We start from the raw sequence: 12,038 nt of genomic DNA, 5'->3' as shown, positions 1-12,038 counted from the left end.
CAAACGCCACCATTAAATGGCCCTTGTCCACCACCCATAAACTCAAGAACAGTGGCTCAGAAATGCCAAAAGAGAGTCCAAGTCCAACATTTCCAAGTAATCACACTGTGACCTGTAGTATTTCCATCCAAGTATCAAAATGAAAAGTACTGACTGTTTTCCTGTCAACATAAAGATTTCACATCCAGTGGAATAAAGTTTTTAAATACATCATATATACTTTAAAGCAAAGCTCATTGTAAAGTATAAAATCTATAAAGAAAAAATTTAATTCCTATTTTAATTGTGTGTTAAATAGCTACACCTGAAGAAAGAATGATATCCACCTAACTATAAATAACTGGTTGCAAAGCCTACCATGCTTTTCACCAATAACGTGCTGGCATTTCATCAAGAACATATGTTAAATTTTCCTAACAAAAGCAATGACCTTATCCTCTGCATTTTAGAATAAAATTATAAGGTCACTGCCTTGATATTATGAATTCAGTATATAATTCTGACACCCCAATAAGGAAACAAACTTAATATTTTTAGTTAGCTAAATTTTTCAAAGGAAGAATAAATTTAGATGATCATCAAGGATGACGGAAATTGCAGCAATAAAATAATAGTTTATAAAGACCTAAATTCAATCTATGAGTATAATTATTCAGACTCTAAACTTAAGGCTAGTTTTTGAAATGTGAGAACTGCTTCGAGGGCAGCCTTGCTTACAATATAAAAGTTAGAATTGTGGTGTTCCACCATTCATCGTAATGACAGTAAAGAATAGAAGAAAGTGAGATTTTTGAGCCCATGCAATCTGAATTAAAATCAGAATGTCACTATTCACTGGTACTCTGACCTCAGAAAAATTATCTAATCTCTTTGGGCCTCAGACTGTATGTTTTTGAAATGGGAGTAATTGGACTTACATTATAGGGCAGCTATGATGCTTCAATTGAGAATATAAATCAAGGGTTAAAACAATGCCAGCAACTTAAGCATCTAGAGGTGGAAGGAAAGACAGACACTATACAAAGAAATAAATAAATACAGGGGCCAGCATTGTGTAATAAAGCTGCCACCTGCAACACAGGAATCCTAAATGGTCACTGGTTTGAGTCCCAGCAGCTCCACTTCTGATCCAGCTCCCTGCTAATGCACCTGGGAAAGCAGCAGATGACCCAAGTGCTTAGGCCCCTGCAACTTACCTGCAACTCATGTGAGACTGAGAAATTCCTGACTCCTGGCTTCAGCCTGGCCCATCCCAGGCCACTGCAGCCATTTGGGGAGTGAAACAGTGGATAGAAGATCTCTCTCCCTCTCTCTCTCTATAACTCTGCCTTTCCAATAAATAAAATAAATCTTAAAGAAAAAAGAGCTGGCACCGCGGCTCACTAGGCTAATCCTCCGCCTTGCAGTGCCAGCACACCGGGTTCTAGTCCCGGTCGGGGCGCCGGATTCTGTCCCGGTTGCCCCTCTTCCAGGCCAGCTCTCTGCTGTGGCCAGGGAGTGCAGTGGAGGATGGCCCAAGTGCTTGAGCCCTGCACCCCATGGGACACCAGGATAAGTACCTGGCTCCTGCCATCGGATCAGCACGGTGCGCCGGCCGCAGCACGCCGGCCACGGCAGCCATTGGAGGGTGAACCAACGGCAAAGGAAGACCTTTCTCTCTCTCTCTCTCTCTCTCTCACTGTCCACTCTGCCTGTCAAAAAATTAAAAAAAAAAAAAAGCAATATATGAGGGATTTTCAGAAAGTTCATGAGAAATGGAATTAATTTTTTTTAGAACTTCATGCATTGTTTTTTTCATAATATGCATTTTGCACATACTTTTTTGGAGACCCTTCAAATATTTATAAGTTAAGAGCAAAGAAGGAAATTTGTTAAGTCTTTTTTTTTTTTTTTTTTTTGACAGGTAGAGAGAGAGAAAGGTCTTCCTTCCGTTGGTTCACTCCCCAAATGGCCACCACGGCCGGCACTGCGCCGATCTGAAGCCAGGAGCCAGGTGCTTCTTCCTGGTCTCCCATGTGGGTGCAGGGCCCAAGCACTTGGGCCATCCTCCACTTCCCTCCGGGCCACAGCAGAGAGCTAGACTGGAAAAGAAGCAACCAGGACTAGAACCCGGTGTCCTTATGGGATGCCAGCACCACAGGCGGAGGATTAACCAAGTGAGCCACGGCGCCAGCCCTGGAAATTTGTTAGTCTTATGTTGAACAAACAATGGAGGTGAGGGTGCAGTGAACAGAAATAAGCCATATGAGTAAGTAATTAAATAAGTAATATTGGGAGCAACATGTTATGGGGTGAATTATGATCCTCAAAATTCATATGTTAAAGTCCTAATTCCTATTATATCAGAATGTAACTGTATTTGGAAATAAGGTAATTAAGGATTTTCTTTAAAGATTTATTTATTTTACTGGAAAGTCAGAGTTACACAGAGAAGGAGAGGCAGAGAGAGAGAGAGAGGTCTTCCATCCAATGGTTCACTCCCCAATTGGCTGCAACGGCTGGAGCTGCGCCAATCCCCAGCCAGGAGCCAGAGCTTGTTCCTGGTCTCCCACAAGGGTGCAGGGGCCCAAGGGCTAGGGCCATCTTCTACTGCTATCCCAGGCCACAGCAGAGAGCTGGATCGGAAGTGGAGCAGCCGGGACACAAAGTGGCGCCCATATGGGATACTGGCCCTGCAGGTGGCAGCTTTACCCACTACGCCACAGTGCCGGCCCCAGTAACTAAGGATTAACCATGGTTAAATGAAGTGATTAGGATGCATCTTAATCCAATATGCTTGTGTTACTATAAGAAGAGATGAGGGCAGAGGTAGACATAAAGGGCAGACAATGGGAGGACACAGGGAGAAGATGGCTATCTATAAGGCAATGAGAGAAGATTCACAAACTTGTATATATCTTTCTTGACCTTTTACTTTAAGCATTTAGAACTGTGAGCAAATAAATTTTTGTTGTTTAAGCCTCCTAGTCTATAGCACTTTTTTATGACAGCCTTAGACAATAAATAAAAACCCAAATATTCACTCATTCAACAAATAGTTGTCTTTCTATAAACTAGGCACTGTTCAGAATCTGGAGAAATAGCAGTAAACAATGTAGTTTAAATTTCTGTCCCCCATGGAGCTTACAGTCTGGCAGGGACTGTGGCAGGGGCAGGTAATAACCAAAAAAGAAAAATACATGGTCAAGTGCCAGAAAGAAAACTAAAGCAGAAAGGGAGATCAGAAGTAAGGAAGGACGAGAGGGGGCAATGTGTGATATTAGAGTATCCAGGCTAGAAGTCACTGAGGAAAGTGGTATTTGAGAAAACATCTGATGGAAGTTCGGGAGTTAAGCCTTGTGGCTCTCTGGGAGGACATTCTGGAGGGAAAGGAGGAATGTGACTGGCATAGTTAACATGAGAAGATAGTAGGATATGACATCAGTGAGGTAACAGGGGCCAGACCAATCAGGCCCTTTTGATTACTAGTGACTGGTTTTCACTGTGAATGAAATGGCTGCCATGGAGAGGATAGACTGAAATGGGGGAAAGAATGAAAGCCCTGAATCTACTTGGGAAGCCATGGTAATCATCCAGATGAGTCAGTGGTGGCTTGGACTGGAGTGGCAGCAGTGGAGGTGGTGAGAAGTGGTCAATCTCAGGATGAGGTTTGACAGAAATGACAGATTTGCTTAAGTTGTGTGTTATGTGCAAGAAAGAAATGTATGTGGAATGTGAGAGAAAAAAGGAAGATTTCAATAACTCAAGTCTGACTCACTGGAAAGATGAAGATCCACATACTGAGACAGAGGAAGACAAACGGACAGCCAATCCCAGGAAAACAAGAATGGGGGAATAAATATTAAGAACACAGGTTTCATATTATGTGTGAATTAGTTGTAGATAATAAGTGGCCATAATGAGAAGGCAGTCAAGATAATGAGTCTGGACACCAGTAAGAGGTCTGAAGAAGTATGGAAAGACGTTACATACTTAGGAGGTATCTGCATTTGGATTTTGAAGCCTAAGGCTGAGTGTGATCACCAAGGGACCGGATATGGGCAGAAAACTGATGAGTTGTCAGGACCAAGATTTGGGGAGTCCTACAGTGAGGGAAGATAAGGGAGAACCAACATGGAGACTGGAAAATAAGCAGTGCCCAAAGGGGTGGGGAGACATTCCAGACTAAAGAAGGAAAAACCAAGTAACATACAATGCTCTTGAAGCCAGAAAATAATTTTCAGGCAAAATAACCATCTGTAAAAGGCTGCTACATTAGTCAATATGGTCAGTTGAGAACTGACCATTGGCTTTAGCAATGTGAAATTCATAAATGAAATAAGAACCATTTATTTTGAGAAATAGGTGAGGTGTGACCCTAAACAGAATTATAATTAAGAGAGAATAAGAGTTGAGAGTCACTGAATATCTACATACAAAGCCATAACACTAAAGAGAAATGGGGTGGTAGCAGATGGGAATTAATTAAACACTTTAAGAGGGGAGAAAGAAACTAAGTTTTCATGCTGAAGAGAATGATCCAGTTCAGAGGAAATAATGGTGATACAGGGGGTGGTGTGCTGGAGCCCCACTTTTGAGTAGAGAATGAAGATAGGTGATTCCATGGATCATCCACAGCAATGAGATATGAATTGTGGGTACAGATGGTGGGTAATGGATAATGTGATGCTTCTGAGAATTTCTGATGACTTCAATTTGGTTAAGCACAAAGTAATGTCATCAGCAGAGAATAAATAAATGTCTGGGCATTGAGAGGACAAAGTATGAAATAGATAAGATCAGAAGAATGAATTTTACAGTAGATATACTATTGATAACCCACTTGTGACCGATTATCATGAATTTAAAGTTAAGATCAAATAGCATTTTTTTATAGTCATGTTCAGTTTTGCAGGTGCAGGCACAAAAAAAGGGAAGACAATTAGATTGCTTAGCAAAAGAGTAAGAAATGAAGGTTGTATGCAAGAAAAATATTTTAATGTTCCATCACAGAACTTAAGCTGAACTACAAAGAAAGGGAGGATATGAAGGATGAATTAAAGAATCCAGTGAGATTGGAAGATTACTGGAGTTCATGTAGTAGAAACGAGCTAAAAAATAAAAACTGGGGGAGCCGGTGCTGTGGCATAGCAGGTAAAGCCACCGCCTGCAATGCCAGCATCCCATATGGTCACTGGTTCAAGACGCAGCTGCTCCACTTCCAATCCCGCTATCTGCTATGGCCTGGGACAGCAGTAAAAGATGTCCCAAGTCCTTGGGTTCCTGAACATGTGTGGAAGACCTGGAAAAATCTCCTGGCTCCTGGCTTTGGATCAGCCTCCCTAACTCTCCTTTTCTCTCTGTGTAACTCTGACTTCCAAATAAATAATCTTTTAAAAAAAAAAAAAAAAAACTGGGAAATAGCATGAGACTGGGATGTTTGAAATGAGATTATAGAGCAGTGTAGTGATTAAAAAAAAAAACTAAAAATTGTCCATGAAACAGAGTAATATGAGTAAACTGAGGTAATATGAAGAATAAAATTGGAGGAGAGAAGACCAAGGAACAGACAGGCTAGAACACTGGGCTAATCATCTACCACCAAATTTAATGTGATGAGATTATACCAAGGCATTTGGGCACGTGTCTCTGGGATGAGAGATGACTGCAATGGGCAACCAAATGAATGAACTAAGTAGGAGAGGGAGAGTAGTCTGAAGGCGTCACCAAAATACAAGAAGAGCCCCATGCCATCTCCACATTTGTTGTACCACATCTCAGAGGACTAGAGGGGACAGGTTATCTCCAGAGAACCAGGTTTCAGTCAACAGGTAGGTGAAAGGAAAGGCAAAGAAGGTTGAGGATACAGAGTCTAGCTAATACTGTTCCTGCACTCCTGAGGCATAGTAAAAGGGTTTCACCAGATGGGGAGGGTTGGGAGATGGAATCACATATGGAACAAACCTAGAGGTTGAGGGATGGCCTGAGAATTGTGGGCTCCTATGACTGACATGGCAGGCAATGGCAAAAGGGGGCTTCAGTCTGTTCAGTGAGGAAAACAGAAACCACTCTTCTTACTTCAAATGAAAGGAATTCTTTTAATTAAGCTTTTTGGAAATAACTGTAGTCACATACAGCTGTAAAAAGTAGAAACCATTCTTAGCTAGTCTCCCCCAGTAACATCTCACCAAAAAAAGTAACATCTTCCAAAACTATAGTACAGTATCAGACCCAGTAATTTGATAGATACAACTAAAATACATATCAGCATTACCATTGCCACCAAGATCCCTCACGTTACCCTTCTAGTTACACATACCTCCCTCCCCACCACCGCCACCTTCTTTACTCTGGGGGTCACTAATCTCTCCATTTCTTCTTTTAAAGAAGGTTATACAAGTTGACTAATAAAGAAAAGTATCTTTTGGGAATTGGCTTTTTTCACCCAGCATAACTCTTAGGATATTTATCTAATCCGTCGTGTTTACCAATAGTTCATTCCTTTTATCTACTGTGTAGTATTGCATGGTTTGTACATACCAGTTTGTATAACCATTTAGCTACTGAATGACATATTGCAGTAAGCTGAATAATGTAACCCCTGGGACATTTGTATAGCAAAAGAGCTGGCAGATGTTACTTAGTTATGGTTCTAGAAATGGGAGGAGGGCCTGGATTATCTGGGTAAGCCCTATAAGCAAGCAAAAGCATCCTTCTAAGTGACAAGCACAGGAGACTGGACACACACAAAAGAGGACACAAGCCAAGGAATGAAGGCAGCCACTAAGCTGGAAGATGCAAGGAGCAGTTTCCTCCTTAAAGTAACCAGAGGGAGTACAGCTCTGATGACACCATGTTCTCTGCCTGGTAAAACAAACTTTGGATTTCTGTCGTTCAGAACTGTGAGAATAAATCTCTCTTCTTTTATGCCATGAAGTTTGTGATAATTTGTTGCTAACAGCCACAAGAAACTAATACAAATGGTCAGGGATTTTAGTTGTATTTAACAGAAGGAATAGGAGGAAAGACGTCTATTCCATCTTTCCGGAAAGGAATTTAATACAGGTAATTAGGTGTAAAACAAAACAAATTCAAAGTGAATTAAAGTTAGGTCATCTTACTTCTAGCTTTCAATGAATGATAAAAATTGTTCTTTTCACATTCATGTAAGTTCTATTCTCTGTATTAAACTCTATTCCTGGTACTTTCGTAGTGGCTTCGATTTCCTAACAGAATCCTCAAATTGGCAGCCTTAGAAGCTTTGTGGTAAGTGGATTACAGTGACGTACCAGAAAAGGCTATTTTGCCCCCCAAAATTCAAAAGCTCATCAAGGACCATACTGTGATGTTTACTGTAAGATGATGCAATTTTTCTTTTACTTTAGAGGGGATAATCCTTTATTCCCAAACCACTGGCCCTATAGAAAGTCCAGCAACATGAACTTTTATAGTATTTCTCTTCTATTTTTAAAAAATATTTATTTGAAAGGCAGAGTTACAGAGAGGAAGGGAGAGAGGGAGAAAGAAAAAGAGAGAGAGATGGATCTTCCATCTACAGTTCACTCCCCCAAATGGCTGCAATGGCCAGGACTGCATCAGGCAGAAGCTAGGATCCAGGAACTCCATTCCCATCTCCCACATGGTGGCATGGGCCCAGGCACTTTGGACATTTTCTACTGTCTTCTGAAGCACATTAGCAGAGAGCTGGACTGGAAGAGGAGCAACTAGGACTCGAACTGGTGCTCCATACAGGATGCTGATGTTGCAGGAGGTAGCTTAACCCACTGTGCCAAAATGCCTGTCTTCTATTCTTTGGCATGCATGGATCTTTCTACCAAGGTCACCAGAAAATGGAATGTCATCAGTACAATGGATTAACAACCCTCTTGATTACATGGTGATAGAAAAGATGACAGTTATAAAACACTACTACTCCGTAATTATGAAGATACATTGTTTACTGCTTCTGAGTTCCTTTGCTGACAATTTAAAAGAGCACTTGCTAAGTCAGTAGTTTTCATTATGATGCCATGGGTTATACTGACTCACTCTAGTAGTAATATCCAAAACTAGACTCTGATTAAATTGCAATCTACATTTTAAAAAACTAACGTTTTTACCAGAACCAAATCATCACTTTTACATCTCTCAAGCCTCCAATTTTAATGTCTTCAAGTGCTGCAGGGATGCAGTTTAATTCCTTAGCTGTAGGCTAGGTTGAGCAGTTCTATGAGATTCCACTTGGTCCTTCGTACCATAATTTTCATCTCGCTGGACAAGGAGCCAATGTAGGCCATCCAGTTTAGGAAGTTAGTTTTGTAAGTATTTATTCCAGATTTTATAATGGGAGAAGTAACCACATTAAGAAATTGATTTGGGCCAAGACTCCATCTATCCCTGATGTCTAGTTTCCACTCTGACAAAGCAAAACAATGGCAAAGTTGGTCTCTAGTTAGCAGCATCAATTAAGAACAAGTATCTAGGCTGGCGCCACGGCTCACTAGGCTAATCCTCTGCCTTGCAGTGCCGGCACACCGGGTTCTAATCCCGGTCGGGGCGCCGGATTCTGTCCCGGTTGCCCCTCTTCCAGGCCAGCTCTCTGCTGTGGCCAGGGAGTGCAGTGGAGGATGGCCCAAGTGCTTGAGCCCTGCACCCCATGGGAGACCAGGAAAAGCACCTGGCTCCTGCCATCGGATCAGCGCGGTGCGCCAGCCGCAGCACGCCGGCCGCGGCGGCCATTGGAGGGTGAACCAACGGCAAAGGAAGACCTTTTTCTCTGTCTCTCTCTGTCCACTCTGCCTGTCAAAAAAAAAAAAAAGAGTATTCTTATCCATTGGTTTACTGCCCAAATACCAGCAATAGCCAGGGTTAAGCTGGAGTGGAAACTAAAAACTCAATTTAGGTCTCTCATATGGGTGGTACAGACCCAACTACCTGAATTATCACCTGTTGCCTCCCAGGGTCCACATTAACAGAATTTGGAGTCAAGAGCCAGAGGTAAGAACTGAAACTAGGCACTGTGATGTTGAGACATGGTGTCTTAACTGTAAGGCTACCTATTTCCTCACCAACTTTTTGAAAGCTTCTCATATGCATGGATTTTAAAACATTTCCTATCAAAATACAACTTACCTTTTAACTCCATTTTCCACAAATTTTTTGAAGTTTCTTCCTATTTCCAAACCACTGCATGGCAGGAAGAATAAGTAAAAAATCATCCTGCTCTACTTCCCTCCCAACCAAGTCTTCAAAATGGCCCTTCTGTTTGTAGAACCCTACTGAGGAAAAGGGAGCCTGATCACCATAGTGTCCAGAAATCAGCTTCCTGTGTTATGACCAGGATGAAAGTCTCTAGTGGACTTGCAGGGGAAAAGAACAATCATCAGTAGACTTCTTATTCATGTAATTCTGGAAAAAAGCATAGAAAGGGCTTTACTGGTTGCTAAGCACCAACAGAAATCACAGGGGCCTGTCAGGACCATCAAAGTTATGTGCTTTACCTTGCCTAGTGCAGAAGGCTTTTTGGCCAGCAAAAAAGTGGCCCTGCACATAGCACACAGGCACAGTCCTGAAGGTGATTTGCAAAGGAGTTTGACAATACTGCTTAAGTACTCAATAAATGACACTTTTCTTCAAATGATATTTCTTTTCCAATTTTTTCATAGAAAAATTACCCTATAAACAAAGAAGAGTGACTCTATACGTGTAAGCAGGAAAATCACTCTTAAGCCCCAAACTTGTTTTAGTTAAAATATGGGCAAGCTTGCATTTTATTTACTGCATCTATGTGGCTTTCCTGCTAAAGATTCTTTCAAAAAAATTAGGTAAAATGAATGCCAGTAGGTGCCCAATTGCTATTTTGTGATGGAAAATGAACAATCCATTGTTTATCCATAAAAAGTATGTACTTTCCTTTGAGAAGCTTGGACTTAAATAGTTCAATTATTCTGACACTGCTGCCACTTTTAACACCAAGAGATTCCATCTTAACGCTTCAATCCTAATAGCAAAATACATAAACACAAAACACTATGCATTAATTACAGATGCACACACAAAATACTAAGAGCATAATACTACAAATATGATAGAGATTATTACTGAAAGAGTAAGTTTAAAGAAGTGGTGCCTAAGAAATGGGGAGTCTTAGCTGTACATGTTTTATTAAGTAAGTAAGTAAGAGAGAGAGAGAAAGAAACAAACAAAAAAACAAATTGAAGCAAATATGACAAGATGGAAACATGTAAAACCTGGGTGTTTTATACACATGGCATGATTTCATTTGGAATTAACAAAAGTTACAAATAAAGATTCCTGGATCCCACAATCCCTGTCCAGTATTGTTGGATGCTAAGTATTTACTAGCACATTATTATATAAAGTGTAGCATAGCAGTTGAGTTTAGGATTTGGATCTAGGTTGCCTAGGATCAAATAATAAACTCCACAATTCAATGGATATACAATCTTTAGTAAGTTGTTCAATACCTCAATACCTTATTTTTTCCATCAGTAAAATGAGGATGAAAGAACCTACTCCATAAGGTGATAAGAATTAAATAACCTGATACACATGAAGTGCTTCAGATGGAAGCTAGCTCTTATAATATAAATACTGAAAAACCTATGAAGCAACCACTTAACATTAACTGGTAACTAAACATATGACCAAAGACATTTGTCAATCCCAAATTCACAAATACTACTGGCATATTTGTTTTCTCCATAAAAATAAAAGCCATCATTAGTTCTCATCACATCTTAATGAAGAGTATTAGCAGTTAGAATTTATCAAAGAAACGTGTGTGTGTGTGTGTGTGTGTATGTGTATGTGTATAAAAATCAGATGGCAATAGTTTAACCAGTGACAGGCTACTGAGTTACTCAAACCTAATTCATCGGTTTTGGATACTAAATACTGAGAATTATATAGTGAAAAATTAAATGAAAATATATTCAAATGTATTCTATTTGATTTCTGAATCTGCTGTATCAAGGGATATACACAAATATCCATTTTTTAAAGCAATCCACCAGCGTTCCAATGTAGAAAACTTAATATGACCAACAAAGCCACACACTAGGCAGTATGGTACAATGTGAAGAATCTTTTTTTTTTTTTTTTTTTTTTTTTACAGGCAGAGTGGACAGTGAGAGAGAGACAGAGAGAAAGGTCTTCCTTTGCCATTGGTTCACCCTCCAATGGCCGCCACAGCCAGCGCGCTGCGGCCGGCGCACCGCACTAATCCGATGGCAAGAGCCAGGTACTTATCCTGGTCTCCCATGGGGTACAGGGCCCAAGCACTTGGGCCATCCTCCACTGCACTCCCTGGCCGCAGCAGAGAGCTGGCCTGGAAGAGGGGCAACCGGGACAGAATCCGGCGCCCTAACCGGGATTAGAACCCGGTGTGCTGGCACCGCAAGGCGGAGAATTAGCCTAGTGAGCCGCGGCGCCGGCCTGAAGAATCATTTTAAATCCAGCAGATATGGATATGGAAAGTACGGCTCCAGGCTCAGCATTGACAACACCAAATACTTAAAATGCAGACAAAAATATAGAGTTAACAAAGAGGGTGCTGTGTGCAAGAGGGTAAGGGGGTGATTGATGGACTAACATATAGTTACCACTTTGTGTAAGGGGACTGTCCCTTCCTTTCATAAAACTGGAGGATGTCTCTCTGTCTCTACCTCACTCTGTAACTCTGTCTTTCAAATAAATAAAATAAATCTTAAAAAAAAAAAAAGAAAAAAGTTGGGGGATGTTGAGAGCAAATATCTCCCATGTCTCCTTTCTCAGGAAGCTACTGGAAGACATGCTGCACATAAATGAGAGAGTAAATCTAAGAAAGATATAAGATAAAGGAGGTGGGGAAATAGGGAATCCAACAAAAGGGAAAGGCAAGCAATCCTCAGGATGATGGCAATGGAGCACCAGGATGACAGCTGAGTGCTAGCTTGTAGCACACAGCAAGTGCAGACTGAACAAAGCACACTACTCAAGGAGCCGTTTTCTCCAGATGAATGACATTAACAGGATTGCTAGTATGTCTGAACACACAG

The sequence above is a fragment of the Oryctolagus cuniculus genome, chromosome 1 (genome assembly GCF_051225735.1).
Source record: "Oryctolagus cuniculus isolate XC-2025 breed Fujian yellow rabbit chromosome 1, ASM5122573v1, whole genome shotgun sequence".
NCBI lineage: Eukaryota > Metazoa > Chordata > Mammalia > Lagomorpha > Leporidae > Oryctolagus > Oryctolagus cuniculus.
The sequence above is the reverse complement of the archived record's forward strand: the minus strand, read 5'-3'. Positions refer to the sequence as shown.